This window comes from Chiloscyllium punctatum, chromosome 6 (assembly GCF_047496795.1).
Source record: "Chiloscyllium punctatum isolate Juve2018m chromosome 6, sChiPun1.3, whole genome shotgun sequence".
Taxonomy (NCBI): Eukaryota; Metazoa; Chordata; class Chondrichthyes; order Orectolobiformes; family Hemiscylliidae; genus Chiloscyllium; species Chiloscyllium punctatum.
Window position 1 is genome coordinate 52938618 of NC_092744.1, and position 15383 is coordinate 52954000.

Here is a 15383-nt window from a genome sequence, read left to right on the forward strand (position 1 = left end):
ATACAGCTCTAATGCGGACTCACCAATGTGAGTAATGGCAGGTGTGCATCTGTCCTCTGCTAGGGTGCCTGATTCGGAAGGCCTTTACCTCTGGAGTTAATCACAGCATGCTACACCACAGGAGAATTCAGCCCAATGTATATGCAGCAGTCTTATTCCATTGAGCAGTCAACTCGATCCTATTCCACCTTTCTTTCTCCATAGCCTGGCATTTCTTTCTTTCAAGTATGTTTTTAAATCCCTTTTGAACAAAGTTATTGAAACTGTATCCATCACATTATCAAGCAGTACATTCAAAATTCTAAATACTCATAAAAAGCTTCTTTCCTCATGTAAGTTCTTGCTTCATAAAACACTTTACATTTGTGCCCTCCAGTATACCAGCCTTAAGCCACTGGAAACAGTTTTGCTTTATATACCTTATTTAAACTCTGCAAATCTCCATTTTCCCTGTTCTATTCATAAGATCATTAATTTATTCACTGTAATCCCTGAAACAATTCTAATAAATCTACATTTAATTGAATTGTCTCTTACAATCTAATAAGGTAAAACAGTTTTAAACCAGCTGTATTTCAATGAATTGTTTTTTCTTTTCATTTTAGTACAGAACTTTTTTTGCTTTTGAAAACGTGATGGGTTGGGTGAGTAAAAGTCTGAAGTTTTTTGAGTACACCACGACTAACAGGCCATTGGATAAGAATAAGTACAACGCAGGTCTCAGCTTAAAAACAAAACAAAATGAATAAAAATAAACCTATCAAACTTTGGACATCTAAGTACACCAATATCAGCTCACCTCAGAAGCAAGTAGAGAATACTGGAGAAACCAACAAGTTTGGTAGCATCTGTTGGGAAAGAAACAGTTAACGTATTGAATCTAGTACGACTCAAAACATTAACTCGGTTTCTCTTTCCATGGATGCAGTCAGAGCTGCCAAGTTTCTCTGGCATTCTCTGGTTGTTTCAGATTTCCAAGATCTACAGTATGTTGCTTTCAGTTCACTTCAGGTTGTGCTACACCTAAACTTTTGCACATAAATTTGAATGACTGCATCACTGGTATAAAGTAAGGAAATTTGCATAAGATTAGCTTTTGAATGGAGTGTGAACCATTGTGAGTGAGTAGCAAAAAGTTTTTTTTAAGATTAGATTACCTATGGTGTGGAAACAGGCCCTTTGGCCCAACCAGTCCACACTGACCCTCCGAAGAGTAACCCACCCAGACCCATTTCCCTCTGACTAATGCACCTAACATTATGGGCAATTTAGCATGACCAACTCACCTGACCTCACATCTTTGGACTGTGGGAGGAAACCAGAACACCCAGAGGAAACCCACATAGACACGGGGAAGAATATGCAAACTCCGCACAGCCAGTTGCCCGAGGCTGGAATCAAACCTGGGTCCCTGGTGCTGTGAGTCAGCAGTGCTAACCATTGAGCCCAATCACAAATGTAAAGTGGTTTGTGAAGCAAGAGGGGACATGAGGAAAGAACCTTTTTATGAGTATTTAGAACTGTGAATGTTCAAAAGGGAGTTAAAAAGTTCCAGGAGAATTGTGCAAAATGTCACAAATGATAAAGAAAGTTTGGGTGTCTCTTCTTCTGAGACCATCCTTCAGGACAGAGGATGACTTTCTTTTGATGCAGAGTTGTGGGTCCTGACGTATTAAACAGTCCAACACTGGATCTACATACCCGGCTGTATTGTGGCTAGTGATGTTCGATGAGGTGGATGGGTGAGATGCTCAGGCTTCTGCACATTGTTTGCACTTAACCTGGATCTGGACTTGTCAAAGACACTCAAAGTGGTTGGCATCTTTTGCACAGGCCTCTTTTCCCACCTCAGGCGACTCTCTGTGTGGAGTTTGCACATTCTCCCCGTGCCTGCGTGGGTTTCCTCCGGGTGCTCCGGTTTCCTCCCACACTCCAAAGATGTGCAGGTCAGGTGAATTGGCCATGCTAAATTGCCCGTAGTGTTAGGTAAGGGGTAGATGTAGGGGTATGGGTGGGTTGCGCTTCGGCGGGGCGGTGTGGACTTGTTGGGCCAAAGGGCCTGTTTCCACACTGTAAGTAATCTAATCTAATCTCTTCTCTGGTTTGGGAGCTCATGGGCAAGAGATTCCTATCAGTCAGTGATGATATTGTAATTTTCAGGGACTTTGAGGAAATTCTCTATATGTTCCTTCTTCTCTCCTGGTAAATGCTTGCTGTGACAAAGCTTGGAGCAGACAACTTGTTCTATGAGTCTTGTATTACACGTGCAAAAAATGTGGCCCACACAATGCAGCTGATTAACCATACGCATTGCCTCAAACCTGGGGACATCACCCTAAATGAGGTCACCGATATTGAAGCACCTACCCTGCCATTGAATTTGCAGGATTTTGCAAAAGCATCAGTGATGAAATTTCTGTAAGGATTTGAAGTGTCTATTGGACATTATCCATGTCTACGATGCATTGAGGAGAACAGCAGCAGACGAGTGCTGCTGTGCAGACTATGATCTTGTTTTTGGGTTTGAAATCTTTGTCATCCAACAATCATTCCTTCAGACAGTCAAAGGCTGTGCTGGCACATTGGAGGTGACATTGAATTTCATCATTATTGTTTGGCCTCACAATAGGAGGCATCCAAAGTTTGAGAATTTTCCATATTGACTGGTGGCCTGTTGTGGATCTTGATAATTGTGAAGCAACATTGTGTGGAGGGAACAGACTGATAAGAGGTCTTTGTTTTCCAGATTTTTAGCCTAAAGCCCATTCTTTTATAAGACTCCATGGATGCATTGGTGATAGTTAAGAGCCCAGCCTCAGTACACAGACAAAAGCAATGTCTGTATACTGAAACTCAATTTTGGAGGTTAGGTGGTAAGTCATAGGAGCATAAGTAGGCCATTCAGCCCAACAATTCAACAAGATCATGGTTAATCTGATAATCTTCAACTCTACTTTCCTGCCTTTTCCCTATCCCCCCTGGATTTCCTCACTGAGTAGAAATCTGTCGATCTTAGTCTTGATTGTACTAAACGCCCCAGGCTCAACAGTCTTTTGTGGTAATGAGTTCACTACCCTTTCAAGGAAGAAATTTTTCTTTATCTTTTTCTTAAATGTGTAACCCCTTATTCTGAGATCACTGTAAACTGTAGTAACAACTGAATAACTACATAAAACTGACTACTTAGAACTAACTAGCTCCTGCCTGGGAGTTATTTGGTTATTGGGAAACAGAGCTATTCCAAAATTTCTGAGTTAACCCTTTGAGGCCTACGTCTCCCCAAAGCTATTACCCATGTTCAACTCATTACATTTGTTCAAATGAACATACCCCTTTTTAACCTCTATCTTCTCTGCCACATCTCTGATTTTACAATTCAATTCAATCTGGAATTAGATGAGTTGGTAGTCATTTGCGTGAGGATGATGTACTCAAATGTTGCTTTTCTTCATTCTATTCTACTGGCAGATCTTTCAATTCTTGAATGTCTTTCACTAAAGACTTTGTTGGTGATGGTAGATTATTGTCCTGACTGGAGGACCTTACATTTCCTCAAAGTGTGTGATAGTGGATTGGTTGAAAGGAATAACCTTTTGTTCTTTGTCATAAATTGGATTTAGTTGAAAGCCTTCACTATGAGATGTGCTCTTTTGGTCAAGTTCATCATTTTGTTTGGTTTCATCATTGTCAGTGGCATTGCAGCTGTGCAGTATTGCTAATCCCTGTTCTGAATAGTTGTACTGTCTGGACTAATTGTATTAAAGAGTATACCAATGGTTTCAGCTGTTGGTTCAATCATAGTGTTCTGAAAGTCTTGAAGATTTTTCCATTAGTAAGATCAAGTAAACATGTTTTTAAGATGAGTGAAAATTGGTAGTTTCTTCTATATTAGTATTTTTTGAGACACTAAAGGTGTCTTCTTTAACCTTTTGTCTGTCAGTAAAAATTGTGTGTTAATAGTTTTATAGAATAAAAGAGTGTGTAATTTGTTCTGCTTGTGATTTGTTGTGGAGACCTGAAACAAATCAGGACCCTGCATAGTAATATATGTAGCTTCTAGTGTGTCACGCTAAAAGCCTGAATGACGTTGTAAATTGATTATCAGCATAATTCATAGAACACTTTGGATTGCGTTTGATAAATAATCCTGTCATGTTAACACATATTAGACTCTGCTTTTTGAGTTTTGCAAATGTAGGTGTGTTGGGTACAGTCAGTACATGGCCTATTGCAAACAACTTGCAAACATGCTGTTTGATGCAATTCATCAGACTTGGGACTTATGGCCTACATGTCTAGAATCACACTCGCATGGAAATTCAAATATCTCATTACTCATTTGTGTGAGAGGCAGAACATCTTTTTGGTTTGATGACAGCATCCTGTTATAAGCAATTCTTTTAAAAATTTATTCATTTTGGTAGGATGTGAGCATCACTGGCTGGCCAGCATTTATTGCCTATCCATAGTTACCGTTGGTAAGGTAATGGTGAGCTGCCTTCTTGAACTGCTGCAGTCCACGTGCTGTGGGTTGACCCAGAATGCCATTAGAGAGGGAATTCAACCAGTCAAGTGATACTGAAGAAACAGCGATATATTTCCAAGTCAGGATGGTTGTTGGCTTGGAGGGAACTTGAAGGTAGTGGTGTTCCTGTTTATCTACTGCCCTTGTCCTTCCAGATGGAAGTGGTTGTGGGATTGGAAGATACTGTCTGAGGATCTTTGCTGAATTTCTGCAGTGCATTTTGTGGATAGGACACACTGCTGCTACTGAGCGTTGGTGGTAGAAGGAGTGAATGCTTGCGGATGTAATGCCAATCAAGTAGGCTATTTTGTCCTGGATGATGTCAAGCTGCTTGAGTGTTATTGAGGCTGCACTCATCCAGGCAAGTGGGGAATATTCCATCACACTCCTGACTTGTGCCTTGTGGACAGGCTTTGGGAAATCAAGAAGTGATTACTTACTGCAGTATTTCTAGCCTCTATCCACCTTTTGTAGCAACTGTGTTTATATGGTGTGTCCAGTTGAGTTTCTGATCAATGATAACTCCTAGGATGTTGATAGTGAGGATTCAGTGATGATAACACCATTGAATGTCAAGGGGCAATGGTTAGATTGCCTCATTGGTAATGGTCATAGCCTGGCATTTGTGTGGTGTGAATGTTACTTGCCACTTGTCAGCCCAAGCCTAGATATTGTCCAGAAATGCTATTCATATCGTTAGTGCACAGGAGCAGCATGAAGCAACAATCATTCCCTGGTGCTCAGACTTTTGAGATACCTTATCCTTTCAGGGTTATCTGAAGTAAATTGAGATATCTTACAAGACCAAAATATTATTCATGAGTTTGCACAATGTATGATTAGGTCAAGGTAACCATTATCCAGCAGGATGGCTTATTGTGCCCTATTTCAGCATCAAGCTTTCATGATGAACAAATGGTGCATACCCATTTACCAGGTTGTTGATAAAATGTCACGTGGAACTGTAGGAATCCCAGCACACACATTAACCAGTGAAGGTAGGCTCACAAAGTCAGAGGTAAAGAGACCTAGCTAATTTCTCAAGTAGGATGTCCAGGAAAGGGAGTTCATTTGACTGCATTATTTCAAAGCTTAACTAACCACAGAATCAAGCTTATAATGATGATTTCTAATGATAAAACATGTACATATTAAGAAGTATATTGATTTGATTTGTGTTTCAGCTTTCCAGCCCAGAACTTTGCCTAAATGCACTTTCATCTTTCCTTTATGGCAATGAACTTATTTTTGGTAGCTTCAGTGAGACTCTTCCTCATCTTTACAAGCGTTTTAATATCTCTTTTCTTCTCATTCTGATTTAAAATTTAAATATTGACTGTCTTTAAAGCTAGTCCAGTTGATTGTTGCTGTTAGCTGATACTGTTGCATGAGCTCCTGTTTTTAAGCTGCCAAATTCTTAGAGGTGCCTACTTGTTTCACTAATTATTTTCTTCTCTCTGGATGTCTAGTTAATGGTTTCTAGAACTGCTAGAGGTTGGGCACACCACATTGTCACCACATAATAGACGCCTGCAAGCTGGTAACTGGTTCTAACTTCCTCGACTAGATTTGTTGCAGCCAACTTTTGTTATAATAATAGTCTGTGGGATTTAAGAGTATTCAAAATAGGTGATGGAATAACCACATTCAGTCTTTGGCAGAAAAGTCATGTCCTTGAGTTACATATTAAATAAATAGTGAGATAACAAGTTACATCAACTCAAAACTCAATGTTAACTACATTAACTCTAAGTAGGAGAAGTTGTTCTATTCTCAGACATTGTAGTTACAACTATGCTAATTGGCTCTAGTCTGTAGAATTAACCACTGAAAAACCTAGAACCAACTACTTATAAGTAACTAGATCCTCCCAGCGACAGTGACTTATATAACAGTGGGTGGAGCTATTCCAAAGCAGGAGAAAGTGAGGACTGCAGATGCTGGAGGTCAGAGCTTAAAAATGTGTTGCTGGAAAAGCGCAGCAGGTCAGGCAGCATCAAAAGAGAAGGAAAATCGACATTTCGGGCATAAACCCTTCTTCTTATGCCCGAAACGTCGATTCTCCTTCTCCTTTGATGCTGCCTGACCTGCTGCGCTTTTCCAGCAACACATTTTTAAGCTCTATTCCAAAGCAATCAAGTTAACCCTTTCAGTCCAAATGTCTTATACAGCTGCAATTCCTTCGCTTGCTGCATGTTCCAGTGAAGCTTAAGGAATAGCATGAGTTTACCTTCTTTACTTCTGATTAGTCACATTAAGGTCATCTGGAGTCAACTTGAAGTTCACAAATTTCTGACCATGAACTTGTTTCCCAGTTTGATTCTGTCTGTTTGTCAGCATGTCAGTCTGAATCTTGTTAATATGTTTGATTTTTCAGCAAACAATAACTGATTATCCCAACACTTAATCTGATCAACCTGCCTGCATAAAAATAGAAGAAAGCCTTTAAACCCTCCAGTCTTAAATATCACATGAGGCTAGAATTCTTTTTATTAAGATGGTATGATGAGGCTGTATCCACTTTGCACTGAAAGACCTCATTGTGTATGGGCTGTGGTAAACTTAGTAACATGAAATCATAAATATAATGCAGAGGTCAACTGACATCCACACTATCTTCAGTGTTAACAGTTATACATTCCAGAATATGCAGTAGAAGTGAAAAGGTTAACTAACAGTGGGCTATCCTCAGCCAACACCCCAAAATGAAGCAGCAGTGGTATGTACATTCTGCAACAGACACTTGTAAAAGCTGCCATAAAAGGAAAAACATGTGTATTAGTGGAAAGTGAGCAACAAGGAGAAATGATGAATCATAACAGGAGTAGACAATTTACTCGTATGCAGGGAGTTGGCAGCAGAACACAATAGAGTAAAGATCTCCCCGTCAGGGAATTGAACTCCGGTCTCCCGCGTGACAGGCAGGGATACTAACCACTATACTAACAAGGGAAAGGCTGTGCTTTTCCAGCACCACTCTAAACCAGCAGAACACAATAGAGCAAACTGGACAAGGCTGAAAAGAGGAGAAACTGAGTACTGCAGGTGCTAGAGATCAGATTCGAGAATGTACTGGCGGTAAAGCACAGCAGGTCAGGCAGCATCCAAGGAGTATGAGAATTGACATTTCGGGCATAAACCCTTCATCAGGCTGAAAAGAGGCAACGATAACAGCAAGTGAGAATTGCTCATTTGTATAGAACAGGTTTGATTTCTTTATGTATAGGAAATCGACATGTTGTGATCATTTGAGTCTCAATTTTTGTATAAATGACATGTTTCAACATTTAGGACATTAATCTAACCTCCTTCCACAATGCAAGAAATCCCCAGGATAGAATACATGTCTTCAATAGAATACTTGAGTCTTTAAAGTTTTGAAAGGCAGTGATTGGATGTTCTATTGTCGTGTAGTTTTTAATGCCCGCATTTGAGAACGAGAGTTCAGGACAGGGCAGTCAAGTAGAAGCCAAGACCAAGAACAATCTTCAAGCTTCGGCTTCTTTAACACGACACATTATGACAATAGATGGTAATCAGAAAGATATCATTGTTGAAACTCTATTCCATAAACTCTCAAATAAAAGCAAACTACTGTGGAAGTGGAGATTTGAAATAAAAACAAAGTTCTGGAGAAATTCAGCAGGTCTGTCTACATCTGTAGGGATAGAAAAGGATTAACATTTTGAGTCCAATAGGACTCTTCTTCAGAACTCTCTTCTGTAGAATCATTTGACTTGAAACATGAACTCTGTTTCTCTCATCAGTTTTGCTACCAAGCCTGCTGAGTTTCTCTTGCACTTTGCTTTATACATAATGCCAGTTGGTCTATTCTACCTCCTTCTCTGCTTACTCTTTTATTTCCAGTCACCCCACTCTCATGGTGCTAGTAAGGAACAACTCCAGGTCATTATCACATGATTGCCCCAGGATTCTAAAGTGCTTACACAACAAATGCTATTGAGATTACTGTGTGAACTTCACATCATGACACTTGCTATTGGAAATAAAATAAAATAAAAAGAAATAAAAATTTAAAGGAATAAAGCATGCACAAAGTTTTGAAAAGCTTTCTAGTTCAACAACTGTGGTCAAAAAGAATTGCTTGAAGTATACAAAACACTAAACAGCAATTGGATAATCTGCTTAAAGGGATTATATGAGATGCTATATAATATCGCACAGACAGAGAAGGGCACTCTTCTTTGACACCTTTACGACACCCAACACAGCTCCTGGAAAAGAAACTGAAGGAACTGCATGTGCTGGAAATCAGAAATAAAACCAGAAAATGCTGGGAAACACTCAGAAGATCTGGCAGCATCTGTAGACAGAAATCAGAGTTAATGTGTTGGAACCAGTGACAAATTCTGAAGAAGGGGCACTTGATCCAAAACGTTAGTTGTGATTTCTCTCCACAGATGCTGCCAGACCTGCTGAGTTTCTCCAGAAATTTCTGTTTTTGTTTCTGGAAAAGCCGGCTGTGTCTTAAGATGCTACTACCTTTCTGAATCAGTGTATTACAACAGACATTTTTCAACTAGATTTACAGAAGACATTTGCTAAAGTATATTACAATGGCTTACTCCAAGAGCTAGAATCCCAGGCTGATCAGTGGGAAGATACTGCAGTGGATTAAGAACTGGCTTCGTATTCATAGACAGAAATTTATTGACAGCTGTGAATCTCACAGAATGTATCATTGCTGTTTCTGAAGGATTGCTGTTTCTGAACGATTGCTCTTACTGACTTTATTCTACTCTTTATATTAATTAGTTGCTCAGAGGTGTGAATGGCATGATCTGCAGTACTACAGATGAGACGAAGATTTGAGCAAGTGTTTTGTACAACCACATGCAGATCTTGGGTGTATTGTGCAAATGGTATTTAACTTGGTGGAATTCAAAGTAGGCATGTAGACAGGACCAATATTTAGCACCTGTACACTTTTGAAGGAATAGAACTGGAGTCCACAGAAAAAGAAAAAGATCTTGGGTATCGTACTTTATAATTCACTAAAGGACTTGATAAACTCAGGAAAGCTTTGGTAAAACAAATAGCCTACTGTTTACATTCATATTTCATGTACAAGGACAAAATGCTACAGGCCAAGATTTTGATTGTCATCATGGAGGAGCAGTGGGTCTAGGTTTGGTTCCTGTGTTGATTATAATGAGGCTTGAGTAATTATCTATTGTTTAAAACATCACAGAGAGGATGAGGGGGCTGGATTTTACAGACTTTAGAGACGGAGATGTTGGAACTATGTGAAGGCAAGGACAGTCTTTGACTGGAAAACCTACAAGAGACTTCCGAAAAACCTCTTTTTAAGAAGGCCCAACAGCATATTTTGCCACTCAGACACTTGATAGCCCACTGAACCTATCTCCCAGTTTCAAGAACTTGTATTCCTCAACATTCTATCTGCTGAGAGTTACAAGCTCTCTAATACCCAGTAACACCAGTCAGGAGGTTGCAGCTTCTGCCAGTATGATACCCATCCAAAGTCTCAGATGGGGATAGGCTCCAGAAAAAGATAAATGATCATGGTTAGGGAGTCAGCACCAAGTGGCACACCCCACCCCTTGATGCTAGGTCCCTTGCTATGATGAGACATCCCCTCACTCAGAGTCCACAAGTAAAAACGTGACAAGCTTTGCTTGTTTTGCATCTTGTTAGAGATGAACCGCTCAGGTGGGCATTCAGGGTCATGAATTATTCAGATTAGAGACAGATGTCCCCACCCACCACTTTCATGCCCAATTCAATGCCCCTTGATACCAAACTAGCCATGTGGGATGTTACAAAAGTCTGCCCATGGACTAGGTGTGATATGTTTGAGGTTGTAAGGTAGATATGGCACTAGGCTTTGTGTACACTGACAAATTATTTCAATTAGATTGGGAGGAATGAGGTGTTATGGACATAAATTATGCAAAGAAAGAAGTTAGCTCCTAATCAGTTCTTTTCTCAAGATACTACACATAGATCCAAGTTGTCATTTATCTGATGAATGCTGTTTCTTTACCTTCAAGACACTGGACTAGAATTACGTCACATGAGAGATCAAAATATATAGTGTATGTTATCATCAATTTGCCCTTCCGGAATATGAGCATAGGAGTTAGCAACAAGAGTGGGCCATTTGGCCCATTCGACTTGCTCTGCTGGTTAACGAGATCATGACAGATCTGATTACCTGGTTTGAGCTTGACATTCCAAACTACCCCCAAAACCATCTCATCCCCTTGCTTACTGAGAATCTATCCAGCTCTATCATAAAAATATTCAAAGAATAATTTCAATATCAGAGGAGAATCAGAGAGAAATTTACTCGATTTATTTTCCCTAATTAAACAATATTTCTAAACTGATTTCATTCTCTTTCTCAAACTTCGTGGAATCAAGTAAGCAAAGAACCTCTTGACTTTATGGAACAGGTTAGATGGACAATCTTGTCTTTTCCTGTACCATACTTGTATACATTTATATTTAAGGGCGTTCACGATGGAGCTGGATGCTAGGTTGTACAGAGTTGAAGTGCTAGAGAGGGACATTTAACAGGCTGAACAAACCTTTATCATCTTTGGCTTTCTCTAATTTTTAAAACTACTACAGGGAAATCAGAATCATGTTTACAGAAAGGATGGATATGTGGCACAGCAGGTAGCCAACCTGATTTTGATTTTCCTGATAAAAACGACCATACTGTAAATGGTGTAAACACTAAATGGAACTGGAGAAAACATACATAATTCAGCATCACTAGAAACATGTTTGCGTTCATGGATAATGGTTTGGGAAGAACTAAGTAAAATTAATGTGGGTGTCATACTAGGTAGTTGTCCTCCCAGGAAACCAACAAGATGGTGGTGGTTAATGCAGAAATAGTGAAAAATTAATTTTTCAGATGCAAAGGCTAGTGAATGAAAGGCAAGAACAAGCATCATTTATCTAAGTGGAAACAAAAAAAACAAGAAGTGTGGTGCAGGAAATGGGCCAATTTGTTGAACAAATTGATGATCAGATAAGAGAGATATGCTTGGCAAAGTATTAAAAAGGTCAATCCACAGGTGATTTGAGCAGTCAAGGCGCTGGCGACATCTTGTAAGAATCAGTATTCTAAAACAGGGTAAGGCTGTCAATACTTTACTCTGTATTTGTTTAAAAAGCATCCCCTTCAATCTGCAATTATATCTGTACTCCTTGGGACTATATGTTGTCTATGTTTAAAGATTTGCATTTAACCAGTATTTCCAATATCTTACTATACTGTATACTTTTCAGCCATATTAAATCCAGTAGAAACATATACACATTTTAAAAATACCCAAACTCTAACCTTTAAGACAAATGAGGCTGCTCTAAACGGAATTACAAAATGGCTATAGCTCAGGAGGCCATTTTGCATTTTGGATCTCTGCATTATCTCTGCGAGAACAATTTATCTAATCTCACTTTTTCTTCATAATCCTCCCCCCCCCCCCATCATCATCATCAAGTGAGGTGCTTATCCAATCCTCTTTAAAAAGCCAGGAATTAATCTCTGTGTCACTCTTCCAGCCAAGGCATTTCAAATCTTCCAATTTGTCTCAGCTGGTTCTTGACCTTTCTGTCAATGCTGACATTTAAATTATCCTTTTCCCCTATGAGAACATTGAATTATTATCAACAGATCCAATTGGGATTTTTCCAAAGGGGAAATCAACCCTCTCTAGACCTCTCAGGACTTTGAAAACTTCTATCAAACCTCATTTCATCCTTCTTCTCCCTAAGGAGAGCAACCCAGCTTCTCCAATCCAAAGATGGAACTTAAATCCCTCATCCCCAGAACAAATATGAATCTTTGCATTGTCTCTAAAGCCTTCACTTCCTTTCTCACGTATAAGATAAGAATACAGTTGAAATTGAGCCAATGCTTTATAAAAGGTTCATTATAACATGCTTGCTTTTGTAGTCTGACTCTAATTACAAATCTTTGGATTGTGTGTGCCTCTTTAATACTTTTTCAACCTGTTTTGCCAGCTTCAATGATTTACACTTTATATAATGATGTGGATGAAGAGGCAGAAGGTACCATTTCTAAATTTACTGATGAGAAAAAGAAAGATAGGAAAGTAAGTTGTGAAAAGGACATAAGCTGGTCACAAAAGGGATATAGAGAGGTTAAGTGAATGGGCAAATTGAGAAAAATATGAAATTGTTCATTTTGGCAGGGACAATAAATAAACATTCTATAAATTATGAGTGATTGCAAAACACTGAGAAGCAGAGGGTCTGTGCATGGCCGAGGAAGATTTGTATGCAAGTAGAGCAAGTAATTAATAGTGTTCAGAATTGTTATTGTTTATTATAAGGGAAATCAAAAATGAAAAGAGGGCTGTTATGCCTCATTGTGTACAGGAGCACATGTGAAGTACTCTGAACAGTATTGATTCTCCTTCTTTAAGCAAGGTACAAATATTTTGGAAGCTGTTCAAAGAAGGTTTACTAGACTAATACTGGAATGAGGTGGATATCTTGAGGAAAAATGGATAGGCTAGGCTTGTATCTGCTGGATTTGAAAAGGGAAAGTGGTAACTTGATTGAAATATATGAGATAATGAGGGGTCTTGACAGCTTGGATGTGGAGAGGATGTTTCCTTTTGTAGGAGAATCGACAACTGGAGACACGGTTTAAAATAAGTGATTCCCTATTTAAGACAGAGCAGAAAAGAAGGAGGTGCACAATGGGTCAGGAGTCAGTCTTGGTGACCTGGGAAGTGGTTGCCCAATTCCTGAGGCAGACTGACCAGAAGTTTGCCTGGGGACTCTGTTTTTAAACTTTGAAAAGTTTCAAAGATTAAAACAGTAAACTTCCCTTCTGCTCTCACTCCTTCACTCTTTATGCTCCATCTGAGCCAAACTATATCCAACCCCAGGCCCCTCGTGACCCCACACCAAACAATCCATGTACCAGGATGGCCTCTGCTATCCAATGCCAAACAACCCATTTTACTGTCCCTTCCACCCTAGTTGTCCCAAATCATGTCCACGACCATTCATCACCTTTAAATCATGCCAATTAAGATTCCACCACCCCCATCACTCTTTCCCCTTTTCTGTACATGCCAACTCACCCATTGTCCAACATGAGCATTAACCAGGAAGCATCCTCGCAACATTTCTGTTGATGAAGTCACTAAAAAAAAAAGGAAACTCTCATTAACACAAACAATTCAATATATCAAACAAATCCTTTACGTAAATAAAATACAACCTTCAGTCAACTAACATTTCCATTCAATAAGCAGATGCAGCTGTCCAGCAATACTCAATAGGGACCCTGTTGTTAAAATGATTGGGAAAACAGTCATGCAGCACAAATTCTTTAATGATTTTAAAGAAATAGGTACTCTCAAATAGATACCATTGATTTTTTACTTTAAAAAGTAATCTTTTTGGACAGTTTCTTGCCAATTTTTCAAGTTCTGATGAGGTTATTCACTTTTTAGGAACAAGTCTGTTTTTGCAATCTCAAAGAGTATCTAACCTCCACTGAAGTGTCTTTGGACCAGATTCAAAAGGGTACATTATGTCTCTTAAAGGAAGTTTATAAAACTTTCTTCCAACATTCTCCCAATGCCTAAACTATACTCCCCACCCTTTATCCATCCCTCATAGCCTTTCACACCCTTGGTGCTTAAGTGCATCCAAATATTCACCAGTTTTGAAGAGATCATACCAGACTCAAAATGTTACCTTTACTTCTTGCTCCACAGATGCTGCCAGACCTGGTGAGTTTCTCCAGCATTCTGTGTTTGTTTCAGATTTCCAGAATCTGCAGTATTTTGCTTTTATTCACCAAGCCTCTTTGGATAGCAGCCTGTGACCTCTGCCATCTAGAAGAACAAAGGCAGCAGATACATGGTAATACTATGGTAATACCGAATAAAAATCTGCAAATTCTCCTCTAAACCACCCGTTATCCTGAATTGGAACTGTGTTGTTTATTCTTTTACTGTTATTGGATCAAAGTCTTGGAACAACATTTCTGTGTTGTATGGCTCTATAAGCACCATGGGTGTCCTTATATCCTAAGTGCAACAGCAATTCAAGGCAGACAACCACCAGTTTCTCAGGGACAATAAATGCTAGCCTAGCCACCCATGATTGAATTTAAAATAAAACTTCTCAAATACCAAAGGTGGTTGTGAGAAAAAAAAGGTTCTATTAATTAAATTTGTATATTGAAGAATACACTACATTTGAGAAAAGCACTCTGGTTCATAAATTAATTTTGAGATTTTTAGACATTTCCACAGATCTCAACAGGTTGGATAGCTCAGAGAACTTTTGTTCACATTAAAACAGTACTCGGTTTGTAGACAATCGTCCTCACAGCTAACAGATTAGTCTTCACCTCTGATAGGATCCATGCCTCCCACCCCTAAGGAGGCTAGGACGGTATCCACAGGGTTTCCCTATGTACTCAAATGCACAGAGAACAATCACATTCTTACCTGGTCTAATCGACTAATCCAGATTTCAGACACCGGAGACTCTAAAATCCAGCTTCAGAGGAGGCAGCTGGTCATTTAAAAACTGCCCTAAAACTTGTCCCTCTGAAAATTAGATGCATGTTTGACAGCATATTTTCCGCAATTAAGATGCTCTCCATCCTGGCAAAAATCAGAAGCCAAATCATGAGTTACAAAACTGATTGCAAATACTCTGTGTGAAGTTACTCTTGGAAGGTTGGATTGAGGTACTGCTACCCTTGCCCTGAAGGCACTTATCTGTTCTAGTGAAATGTCTATATCAGTTGATGACAGTGACTATCCAAGGTAGTTTTCTCCTCATGTATTGGGAACTAGAT

At 39.3% G+C, this 15383-nt stretch overlaps 1 long non-coding RNA gene across 1 annotated transcript in view; it reads right to left on the reverse strand.

Annotated features, from left to right (window-relative positions):
- LOC140478968 (uncharacterized) overlaps positions 1-15169 on the reverse strand; it is a 51453-nt gene extending 36284 nt beyond the window's left edge. The window contains exons 1-3 of the long non-coding RNA XR_011960910.1: positions 15028-15169; positions 14267-14406; positions 13645-13706 (exon numbers count right to left, since the gene is read on the reverse strand). This is a non-coding gene — a long non-coding RNA (uncharacterized lncRNA). The remainder of the gene's footprint in view (positions 1-13644; positions 13707-14266; positions 14407-15027) is intronic.
- Positions 15170-15383: the final 214 nt, after the last annotated feature.